General features: G+C 46.7%; 1 long non-coding RNA gene across 1 annotated transcript in view; it reads left to right on the top strand.

Annotated features, from left to right (window-relative positions):
* LOC116281209 (uncharacterized) overlaps positions 1-9,991 on the top strand; it is a 78,301-nt gene extending 68,310 nt beyond the window's left edge. The window contains exons 4-5 of the long non-coding RNA XR_012073254.1: positions 6,559-6,937; positions 8,777-9,991. This is a non-coding gene — a long non-coding RNA (uncharacterized lncRNA). The remainder of the gene's footprint in view (positions 1-6,558; positions 6,938-8,776) is intronic.
* The last annotated feature ends 2,475 nt before the right edge of the window (positions 9,992-12,466 follow it).

Raw genomic sequence — 12,466 nt, 5'->3', positions numbered from 1 at the left:
TTGCCTACATTTAGCATTGAAGGGAATGGTAAGTTTGGATAGAGGGTAATGAAAATAAAGGTTTTTTGGGGGGGGGGTTCTGCTCCCTCCCCGCCCCCTACCCTCATCTAAGAGCATGAACTCCTTGAATTCTGGATGGGAACACCTGACTGAGTCCACACTGTGGCATCTCTGGCCTGGAGTTTTGTAGGACCAACAGGCTCCAGCCCAGCCTCCCTCAGTCCATTCTCTACACAGCAGGCCCAGTGACCCCCCTCTACCCCCTGCTACCACTCTGTCCTCATTTCTCCCACCCTCCCCTTACTTGTTCCACTCTGGTCTGCCCCCAGGGCCTTCATCAGCGATGCTCCTCTCCTCGGTACCCATATGACTCCTTTGCTTCCTTGGGCCTCTGTGCAAACATCACCTCCTCAGAGAGGCCTTCCAGGATTCCTCCCTGAAATGTGTTACATATGTATCGGTCTGTTTCTTTCTTGTCTGTGTTCCTCGCTGGAGTGTCAGGCCTTATTCACCACTATTGGAGGAAACCCTTGCTTCCCTGAAGAGGGGGCTCTAGATGGGATGATGGAGAAATGTGCGGTCCAGACTCATCAGCCATGAGCGTTCTGGCAAGGGGAGGGCAGCTGGGGAAGTTTTTGGAGAAGCAGAAACTTCAACCCCTGCCCGTTGCCATTGTCCTCTGCTTCAGTGCCTTACTTCATATGCCCGGTCCCCACGTCACCTGTGTTGCCAGGGGACTCCCCAGCTCAGAGCCTGCAGAGCGCCCAGAGGAGAACAGGGCCCCGGGCTGGGGCAAGGCCTGCAGGCACAGAAGCTGCCGTCTCGGAAGGAATCGTGCCAACCCCGCTGTCACAGTGCACCCCCAGGGGCTCAGCTCCCACCCTAGACTGAGGGTTCCCTACCACACCCCACGCTGTTCCCCATAAGAGGCGTGTTGGGAAACACATTTCCAGAAGGGCACTCCGTCCATCCGAGCTGCTATAGCAAAACAGCACAGAATTTTATTTCTCACAGTTCTGGAGGCTGGAAGTCTGAGATCCAGGTGCCAGCAGGGTTAGGTTCTGGTGAGAACTCTCCTCCTGGTAAGGACCCTCCAGGGTCTTCGGCTGGTGGCAGGGGCGAGCAAGCTCTCTGTGGGGCCTCTTATCAGAGCGTAATCTCAACCATGATGGCTCCACCCTCATGACCTAGTTACCCCCCGAAGGCCCCACCTTCGAACACCATCACCCTGGGGGCTAGGACTTCAGCATATAAATTTCGAGTTGGGACACAAGCATTCAGACCACAGCAGGTGCTTCTGCCCTTTATGACTGGTGCTCAGCTGTAACGGATCCTCCCGTAACTGAGTCTGGAATGAGCCTTGAAGGCCTCACTTATCCAGGGTCTGAGCTTCGCTCTCTCCTGGTCTGGCCCACCTGATCTCTCAGCCACGTTCAACTCCTCCAACCATCATGCTGCCTGTACCCCAGATCACCTGTGGAGCTGCCTGAAGAGCCACCTGTCGGCCGGCCACAGGACAGATCTCCCACCTCTTGAAACAAATAAAAGCAATGATCTAGCTCATGGCCCAGCCTAATTCACCAGGTTTGGTTCCCAGATGTTGAAATTTCCTTCCCAGCGCTCTCAGGAACCACTCCTGGATGGAGTGGTCGGGTGGGGCCGGCTCTGGGCCATGTGGCATGACTTCGCTGGAGAGCTATAAGTCAGGATCTGGGCTGAAGCTGGGGTCTTCCCACAGGGCTGAGAGGCAGACAGGAGATCAAGCAACAGACCAGCCCCAGCTCAGGCCACCTTAACATAAACAGGGTAAGAGTACAAACGGAGGCCACAGGCCATATGCCTCAGTATTTTTAAAGGATAAATCAAGCTAACAAAACATGATGTAAAATATGTCCTGTCTTCCCACCTTGACAAACATACTTTCCTAACAAGGTGGAATGCCAGGTTCAGATTTAGAATGTTCACACTCCTCAAAGTTCCAAGTCCAAGTATGGCAGCAGAGCCCCCAACTCCCAACCTGTAGGTCCTCCTGCCCCATTTTCTTTTTCTGTTTTTAATTGAAGTACCGTCAGTTACAATGTGTCAGTTTCTGGTGCACGGCGCGGTGTCCCAGTCATACACACACATACATATATTTGTTTTCATATTCCTTTTCATTAAAGATTATTATAAGATATTGAATATAGTTCCCTGTGCTATACAGAATTTATTTTTTTCTATTTTCATACATAGTAGTTATTGTTTGCAAATCTCAAACTCCCAAATTTATCCCTTCCCACCCCTTTCCCCAGTAACCATAAGATTGTTTACTATGTCTGTGAGTCTGTTTCTGTTTTGTAGATGAGTTCATAGTGTCCTTTTTTCTCTTTTTTTTTTTAGATTCCACATATGAGTAATATCACATGGTATTTTTCTTTCTCTTTCTGGCTTACTTCACTTAGAATGACGATCTCTAGTTCCATCCATGTTGCTGAAAATCCCTGCCCCATTTTCTTTTCACTCCCAGCTCTGTCTCACACCATGAGGGGCCTTAGGTGAATGCACCTTGACACTCCAGCCCTGCACACAAACAGCTGCCCTCGGCCCCCTCTCGGCCCAAGATCAGCACAGCAGCTGGGCAATCTGAGAGAGAGCTCATGCGGGCCCTGCAACTGGACTTGGAGGCTCTTGGGTAGGGAATTTGGGAGTTCCTGGGAACCTGAGGATGGTTTAGAAGGAGGGCACAGCCACTTGGCCTCAGGAACTCTTCACCCCACGGGGAAGGACAGGGCTGGAGGAGGACCAGAGGGCCCCTGTAAAGGGTAAGGCCCAGGGCGAGATGCCCTCTTCCCCAGGTTCAAGGGCAGCCCCTCCCCGGAGCCCACAGCTGAGCAGGCAGACAGGGGAGGGGACTGGAGAATGGAGCCGAGGGAGCTTGCCCCAGGCAGGGAGGGAGAAGTAAGTCTGTTTAGAGGGTGCTGGGGACAGAAATGCTAAAGCTTCAAAGGCAAATCCAACTTATTTGGGGCCATTTCTGAACACCTGCCCTTAAAGGAAGATTTTGCTCTCATTGAGGATCTAAAAAAAATCCTCTGCAGATTGTTTCAAAACATTTTTTTGTGAAAATTCTAGTATACTGTTGTTTGATGGCTTCACCATTCATAAGATATTCCACCCATCCAGTTTCAAAATCTGAGCAGGGCATTTAACACTCTTTCCACAAACACAGGTAAGAACAACGAGGCTTGGGTTGTAGTTGCTATTGTTAACCTTGTTTTTTGATTATGACCAGTTTACGGGAGAAATGCCAAGGGGCAAAGGGAATGAAAAATGAAAGTAATTTAAAAAATAAATGAAGTGGGATAAATACTGGAAGAAACAAAGATGTATGCATGGATTATGAGGAAAAGAAACACAAAAGACCTATTTACACAAATTGACTATTCTTAAGCTGGTGCCTTTTAAGAAACGATTGTTAAAGATGTTTAAACTTTGTTGCATTTTTACAACCAATAGTGATCTTACCTCTCATCTCGAAGTACTTGCCGTTTGAGTTGTATGAACCTGTTGTGTGACAGATTTCTGATTTCTCAGCGCTTTCTAGAACTGTCTGGGCGTGAACCTCCAGCCCCAGATCACGGAGGTGGTTCATCTTGTTTCATAGTCACATAAAAGCGTGAAGCAAGTGGTAAGAGTCAGGCATCTGAATCAGCAGGACTCCCTTTGGCCCCTCTGGCAATCTGTGATCATCCGTGGTAACTCATTTGTAGGTAGGACTGGAACCTTTTAACAGGTGACATCATATTGTGTCTAGTGGTCCGCCCTGTAGCCAGGGGCAGGTGCCCATCCCTGAGATACAGATAAAGATGAAGAAGAGAAAGGTGAAGCTGCTTGCCTGGGGTCTGAGAGCAAGTTAGTTACTGGCAGAGCCAGGACACGAACCGGTGAGCTCCCGGATCTCCTGTCTCCTGGTGCTGGGGGCTTGTTTCTTGGCCTCCCATTGTGTCCCCATCCCCCACCTTCGCTCACCTGTTTTCAGTGGAGAAGAGCTCAGGGCATCCGTGCTCCAGCCACGTGCCTGGGGCGTGGATGCCCGACAGTGGGAGCATCATTCTGGGTTCTTCTGATGAGGGGGTGTGGGTGTAACCAGCTGTCTGTGGCAGGGGCGGACCCCACAGGCAGCTCTGGCAGGACCTGTTTCCAAGAAGCAGGGAAAAAACAGGGTCCAATGGTGCCTTGAAATTAAACATATGACATCCAGGTGGGCCAAATATGGAAACAAAATAATAGCCATGCTTTGGGAAATCACCATCCTCACCAAGTCTGAGGACACTGGCCCAGATCAAAAGGGAAAGAGGGAGGGAAGGGGCAAACCAAGCAGAAGAAGCTGCTGCTTTGAGCCAGGATTGCCCCTGAGGAGAGACGTCAGGGATGCTGTTAGCTGAGGCAACTGTGCCTGCTGGACAAGCCACGAGTAACTCTCAAGAAGTGGCTGTAAGAGTCAGAGCTTAATTAATACTAAATACATGTCTGATGGAAGAATGGCTGGATGCTGGAAGGCCTGATGGGTGGGTGGGTGGATGGAGAGACCAGAGTGAAGGACTCAGTGCTTTGACATCAGTGTTTCCACAGGCAGCACGCTCTGGCTGCATTCGCTCCTCCGTATTTCTGGAACTGCTTTTGAGGTTGGAATATTGGATTCTGCCTTTAACCAAATTTTTTTTTTATTTTTAAATTGAAGTGGGAATTTAATAAGAGCAGCTGAAATCCAGAAGAAATTCCTTCAATCCAGCTGACCTCCCACCTCTCTCCAAACCCTCCTACCCACCAGCATCCCAGAAAGAGCCCAGACCCTTCCCATGAGTCATTTTGGGGGAAAATGTGTCATCCCTCTGAGGTTATCTTTACAGAGACTTGTCACCTGGCAGGTCATATCTGACTTGGCAACTCTGCCAAGCTACAGACATTGGGGTGGGGAACCCGCCATTCAGAAGCCACATTCTAGCCCTTTGCTTGATTTTATCTAGCCCTTGACAAAATTTACAAAAATATTGACTTGACTGTCATGGGCCTTTGTTGTCTAGTTTTAAGAATTGTTTTGTTCACATGGCAGAGAAAGTGTTTGTCTCGGAGTCAGAAACCCTGGGCTCTGTTCCCAGGCGAGACGTTTCTCACTGTTTGAATCTATTTCCTTATTTGTAAAATGACATGATTCTCTGCCTGTCCCAGGATGTTGTAGGAATCAAACGCAAATCAAATGACACATCTGAGCATTCTCTACAAGTGTAGATTACTAGTTAGAAGAGTATTTGTTGAGTACCTTTTTGATGCCAGGCACTGTTCCAAGAGCTTTACATGAATCAGCTCATTTCATCATCGTAACGTTACCGTGAAGGGGAGGGGGGCATTGTCATTACCCTCATGTCTAGATCCGGGAACCAGGATGCCAGCCCAAGGTCACTCAGCCAGAGGCAAGTCAATTGTCTGCCTGCAGAGCCTGCCCGGCACATTCTGCACACACACGTAGGAGCATCACTGCCATCGCCATCTGACTGTCTCTTACTCAAGCCTATCGGTGATGGAGGGGGTGGTTGGGTGGCACTAACATTGATATCACCACCAAAGGCTGGTTTCAAAACTTGTACAAGACTCACCATTGCTGCTTGTATTGGTCTAAAACCATCAATAGAGATGTTTCTGTAGATTGGTGGCCCACAAGGCCATCACAGAAAAGGAAACTGAGGCTGGAAGAGGTGAAGAACCTCAGTCCATGGTCACCCAGTCAGGGAACAGCATGAATGGGATTTGAACCAAGCCCCCAGAACCTTCACATCTGCCCTCACACCGGGCCTCCTGTTGTCTGTGTGTCCCACTCAGACATGGTGACAAAGTGAGGGACACATTTTTCTCCTGCCCCTGGAAGTTCTACATGAATAAGAAACAGTGGTTTAATGAGATGGGTGTGACAAGGCAGAGAGATCATTTTGCAGCAAAGGGTACTGTCTGGGAAAGGAAGACACGGACAGGACTCAACAGTGGGGCTGGAGTAGGGGCTGTGCAGTGATCAGGGGACACAAGGGGCAAACTCACCCTGTTCCCATCTTCCCTCAGGCCAGCCTGGTGTTGAGAAGAGGTTTGAAATGAAATGTGTTCATCCATCAAGGCTCTGCCACATGGCTCCTCTCCCCAGGGAAGGCTGTTCCTGGTACACGTAGCACAAGTGGTTCCTCAGATGCCATCTGGGCTCTGGGCTCACCTTGATATGTCTGCAAATCCCATATTCTCTACTTCGAAAGGCTGGAAACACATTTTTCCTTGAATGTGCAACTCTCCCTCCACCCAAGCTATTGAAAAATGAGAATGGGCAAAAATGCCAAGTTGGGCTCCCAAAAGCCAGTGGTTTTCATTCTGGCCCCAAAATCCAGGGGGATGATTTCCAAAAGCTTTTTTGGTTGCCTAAACACGGTGTCCACCTCATACCATCCAAAGATGTTGTTCAGAATAGTTCCAGACAGGAGCCCAGGGCGTTTTGAGGAAATTGGGAGCTCCCCTGAGTCACAGCTTTTGACTTTTTTTTAGGTCAAGACTGTTCATCTAAATCTGGCACAAGAGAAGCTGGTGTTTGAAGCCATTGGAACAAGATGAAAATAGCTCCCCAGCCTCCCTCTCCCTCGCCTTTCCAGCTCCAGCACCTGACACAGAAGTCACCGGGCCTGCGGCCAGGGCTCGTAGTCCAGACCGTGGTGAAGTTGCCAAGGAGGCTCCCCTGTTAGTTTTGGATCCACAAGTGAGGCTGGGCCTCGGGCTGCTGGGCTCCACTTGGCCCACAGGCCCCAAACACCTGAGATGTGAAAGACAGCATATGTGGGGCTCTGATCACCCCGTGTGAGGGCACCAGATGAACAAACTGAATGACGTGCCATCAGCCGTGGGCTTGGAGGAGACCTGTGTCCGGCCGGTAAGCAAAAGTATCTGCCTTTTCCAAAATGTGTGCACAGTAGAGATACATACTCAAGAGTCATTGCTAAGATCAGGTTGGTCACCCTGAGCAGAGGAACAAGTTGGAGACATACTCTTCAAACTCCATTAAATTGTGGGCTCCATGGGGACAGCAACACGTTGGTCCCATTCACTGGCCTTCCTAACACTCAAACAGTGCCTGGCCCCTGGTAGTAATTAGTTCGAAGCTGTAAATAATTACCGAGTGAACACAATCTCTCCTCTTGCAGCTACTGGAATCAGTGTGCTTTCTTGGAAATATTAGACATTTCAGACCCATTTTTTAATTTTATCATTTGTCGACGTGTAGTTGATTTACAATAACATTAGTTTCAGGTGTAAAGCAAAGTGGTTCATGTACATACATATATATTTTTCTTTTCAGATTCTTTTCCATTATATGTTTTTATTTTTTGCCGGGGGTGGAAGTATTAGGTTTACTTACTTATTATTTTTGATGGAGTTACTGGGGATTGAATCCAGGACCCCTTTTTTTTTTAATTGAAGTACAGTCAGTTATAATGTGTCAGTCTCTGGTGTGCAGCATGTCCCAGTCATGCACATACATACATATATACATTTTCATATTTTTTTCATTAAAGGTTATTACAAGATATTGAACACAGCTCCCTGTGCTATACAAAAGAAACTTTTAAAAATCTATTTTTATACATAGTGGCTAACATTTGTAAATCTCAAACTCCCAAATTCATCCCCTCCCACCCCATTTCCCCAGTAACCATAAGATTGTTCACCAAGTCTGCAAGTCTGTTTCTGTTTTATAGATGAGTTCATAGTGTCCTTTTTGGTTTTTTTGAACCCAGGACCTCATGCATGCTAGGCATGCGCTCTACCACTGAGCTATACCCACCCCTCTTCCATTATATGTTATTACAAGAAATTGAATATAGTTCCCTGTGTTATACAGTAGGTCCTTGTTGTTTATCTATTTTATATATAGTAGTGTGTGTCAGACACAGTTTTGTTGAGTAACTTCAGTCCAAAGTTTCTTTGTCTGTGAAATGGGCACAGGCTCCCCTGCCTTTCTCCCAAGGTTACTGCAGTGACTATGGGAAACGCTCTGCAAGCTGAAGCATCTTACACACGTGAGGGAGTGTGACGACTGCTGATGGGGGATCTCGTCCCCTGAGCCCTACCGTGCCTGACTGTGAAAGCAGTCAGAACCTGAAAGTATGTTGAAGATGTGAGTTCTTTCTTTTGATCACGAAAGATGGTATCTTTAAAGATTTTTACACTTTTTGCTTATGGCACTGAAATGTGGCCACCCCGTGGGGGTAATGAGTATCAGCATCCACGAAAGGGACATTATCATCATAAGTGGCCAGGTGTGAACCGGGAAGTCACACCTGAGCAGTTAAGAGTGAAGAAGTGGAAATTCTTCACATTAAAATAGAACTGACCAGTTGAGTATCCTCTTTAAAAATAAACTTTTTGAGTCTTTTGTATTATCATGAAGGGTTGGCCAGTCAGTGAATATAAACATTAGCTATTGTTCAGTGAATGCCTTTCCCATGGGTGAGCACCGGGCCCATAGTATGACCACCATAATTTCATTTGCTCCTTTCTTCAATGCTATGAGGTCAGTGTTATTCCCATTTTACAGATGGGGTTCTTGGGAAACACTGGGAAAATGTATTGTCTCTGGGCTTCAAAGCCCTTCTCCCAAGATCGCTAGCAGACATCTGGATTCCTCTAGCAGCAAAGATGAAGAGGCAAAGAGAGTAATACATGGGACCAACCGATGGAATGACAGCAAGACCCTTCTGTTTTGTTACAGGCAATTTTTTTCCCGCCTTTTCTACCACAAAGCCATGTAACAGGCTGGAGCCATCAATAAGGTACCGCCCAGGACTGTGCAGGGTCTGGCTGCCCCGAAATCAAATCAGATCAGTGAAATGAACCCAGCCATGCCCCACTGTCGGGGGTAAACTGGACCAACAAGGTGCTTGAGGACAGTTTGGAGCAATCACGCGGGAAGGACCACTGCTCTCCAAGGACCACTGCTGTCTATTTCGAAGTTGGCACCAAGGGAGGCTCCCTTTATTCCACTAGGGATCTCAGCTGGTCACGTTGGAACCACCTGGGGGCTTCAACGTCCTGTTGCTGGTCGACCCCTGGAGGTTCCGACTGAACTATGCAGGTGGGGCCAGGGCAAGGGGAATGTTTTCAGATCTCACCAGGTGGTTCTAACAAACAGAGAATCACTGCTTTCAGACTTTTGGGAGCTCTTCCTGTAGAAATGCCTGCAAAGTCTATGGCTCCCTTGAATCTTGTCAACAGTAGCCTATCTCCTTCCCATAAAGATAGACTGAATTTTGTAAAGGCAGCTCAAGTCATTCAGAACTGAAACTTTAGAATACGAGTGAAATACCAGTTTTGTCCCAAACAGGATGAGAAACGTCTGAGATGCACCTGGGTTCCTCATGTGGCTCCCCGGGTGGTTTCCAAGGTGATAATTCACTGAGCACCTACCACACACCAGGGGTTACACTGGGGTCAGAGCTCTCAAGGACATCAGAGCCGCTTCTCCAGACTGCTGGGGACCAAGACCCAGGCCTTGGATGTCCCTACTACTGAGGCTTCCTCACACTGGTGTCTGTTCGAGGGACTTTGTGAAATGCCTTGTCCCCCTCCTGCCACACGGAGCTGTGGCCTCAAAATGTTCCTGGTTTCCAAGGCAAAGGTGCTCTATGATCAGCATCTACCAGAGTGCATTTGATCCCAAGCCGTGGCCTGGGGTTCAGGGTAAGTGACCTCCCGTCCCCTCTGTCATGCCCACCCGCAGGTCCTGCCCACTTTGCCTCATCTCTTGATGGAAGGGTCCCAGAAATAGGTTCTAGAAAAGCAAGCAAAGTGTCAGAGAGGAACAAAACTCAGACTGACAAGGGGAAAGGGATCACGTGACTTGACTTTTCTCAATAATGCTGTGTTTTGACTGCTGGTTTCACTCTGTAACCTTAGCAGGTTTCTGAATACCTCTAGACCTCAGTTTCCCTGACTGTGAATAAAGGAGATTTAAGTGGGTAACTTTTTGTTTTGTTTTGTTTATTGAAGTATAGTTGATTTACAATGTTGTGTTAGTTTCAGGTATATAGCAAAGTGATTCAGTTTTATGTATATATATATATATTCGTTTTCAGATTCTTTCCCATTATAGGTTATTATAAGATATTGAATATAGTTCCCTGTACTATAACCTTGTTATCTATCTATTCTGTACATAGTAGTTTGTATCTGTGAATCCCAAACTCTCCCCTCCCCATTTCCCCTTTGGTAGCCATAAGTTTGTTTTCTATGTCTGTGAGTCTGTTTCTGTTTTGTAAATAAGTTCTTTTGTATCATTTTTTTAGGTTCCACATATAAGTGATATCATGTGATATTTGTCCTTCTCTGTCTGACTTACTTCATTTAGTATGATAATCTCTAAGTCCATCTATGTTGCTGCAAATGGGAATATTTTTTCTTTTTTATGGCTGAGTAATTTTCCATTACATGCGTGTGTGTGTGTGTGTGTGTGTGTGTGTGTGTGTGTGTGTGTGTGTATTCTTTATTTATTCATCTGTTGATGGACACTTAGGTGGCTTTCAAGTCTTGGCTATTATAAATAGTGCTGCTATGAACATTGGGGTGCAGGTGTCTTTTTGAATTAGAGTTTTTGTCTTTTCCAGATATATGCCCAAGAGTGGGATTGCTGGATCATATGGTAAGTCTATTTTTAGTTTTTTTAGGGAATCTCCGTAGTGGCTGCACCAGTTTACATTCCCACCAGCAGTGTAGGAGGGCTCCCTTTTCTCCACACCCTCTCCAGCACTTATTATTTGTAGACTTTTTGATGATGGTCATTCTGACCAGTGTGAGGAGATACCTCATTGAAGTTTTGACTTGCATTTCTCTAAAAATTAGCAACACTGAGCATCTTTTCATGTGCCTGTTGGCCATCTGTATGTCTTCTTTGGAGAAATGTCTATTTAGGCCTTCTGCCCATTTTTTGATTGGGTTGGGTTTTTGTTTGTTTGTTTTGTTATTGAGCTACATGAGCTGTTTGTATATTTAGGAAATTAAGTTCTTGTTGGTCATATCATTTGCAAATATTTTCTCCCAGCCCATAGGTTGTCTTTTCATTTTGTTTATGGTTTCCTTTGCTGTGCAAAAGCTTTTAAGTTTGATTAGGTCCCATTTGTTTATTTTTGCTTTTATTTCTTTTGCCTTGGGAGACTGATCTAAGAAAGTATTGCCACGATTTATATCAGAGAATGTTTTGCCTGTGTTCTCTTCTAGGAGTTTTATGGTATCATGTCTTATGTTTAAGTCTTTAAGCCATGTTGAGTTTATTTTTGTGTATGGTGTGAGGGAGTATTTGAACTTCATTGATCTACATGTGGCTGTCCAGCTTTCCCACACCACTTGCTGAAGAGACTGTCTTTTCTTCATTATAAGTTCTTACCTCCTCTGTCAAAAATTAATTGACCATAAGTGTTTGAGTTTATTTCTGGGCTCTCTATTCTGTTTAAATGGATAATTTTTAACATCCTTTCCAGCTTTAAAATTCTGTGAATGTAAGATTCTGTGAGCCTAAACTTTTCAAATCAAGACTAGATTTTAAGCTAAACTCATTACAACTCTGGCCTCTGCTGATCAGGAGCACCAGAAATGGATGGACAAAGCAGAGTGGCCACATGGAGTGTGAATACTGGAGACAAGCGTTGATAGCCTGTGATATGTTCCAGATGTGTCCACACAATGAGTTTCCAGGAATGGCTGGGCACAGGTCCCTGGTGCCAGAGTTGGAGAAAAGCTTTCTTTGCAGCCTGTTGTGCAGTTATGGTCACACCTGTGTGGCGGTGGTCATGGAGGTAAGAGGAAATCATTCTGGAAGGAGGGTGGGAATTCTGCGAGGACTACCTCTCGGCTTGATTGTTTCGTGAAGAGGCAAGACTTGCTCATGAATCCTCACTTTTCCGGAAGCCAGAGGAGGTGGTGGGGCTGATAACTTGGGCCCCGTGGAATAGTGCAGTTTCATGTTGAGAGCGGAGTCTGTCGGCAGCCCTGCTCTCCGATCTTGATCTTGCCACTTACTAGCTGTGTAACTTAGGGCAACTTACTTCACCTCTCTGAGCCTTGGCTTTATCATTGGAAACTAAGTAGGGATAATATCCACCCCACAGGGTGTAGGGCTGATTAGATACAACGATGCACACAAAGCGCACAGTAGGTGACCAATGCACAGTCGCTGAAGGAGCACCAGCACCTCCGGGTGTTGTCACCTACACAGTGTGAGAGCCACCTGCACTGTTACTGCATGCTCTACCCAGCCGGCCTCATTGCAGGTGGAACCAGGCATCTACCTGGGAAAAGGAAAGCTCTCCAGAAAGCAAAGACACCTGCTCAAGGGAAGACAGAGGGACCCTAGTGGCCAAGACTCCTGGATCTTGTTCTGGCTCTTCCTGCCACCCCTTTGACAAAGCAA

This window comes from Vicugna pacos, chromosome 6, assembly GCF_048564905.1.
Source record: "Vicugna pacos chromosome 6, VicPac4, whole genome shotgun sequence".
Lineage (NCBI taxonomy): Eukaryota > Metazoa > Chordata > Mammalia > Artiodactyla > Camelidae > Vicugna > Vicugna pacos.
This window is presented reverse-complemented; position numbering and strand designations above follow the sequence as displayed.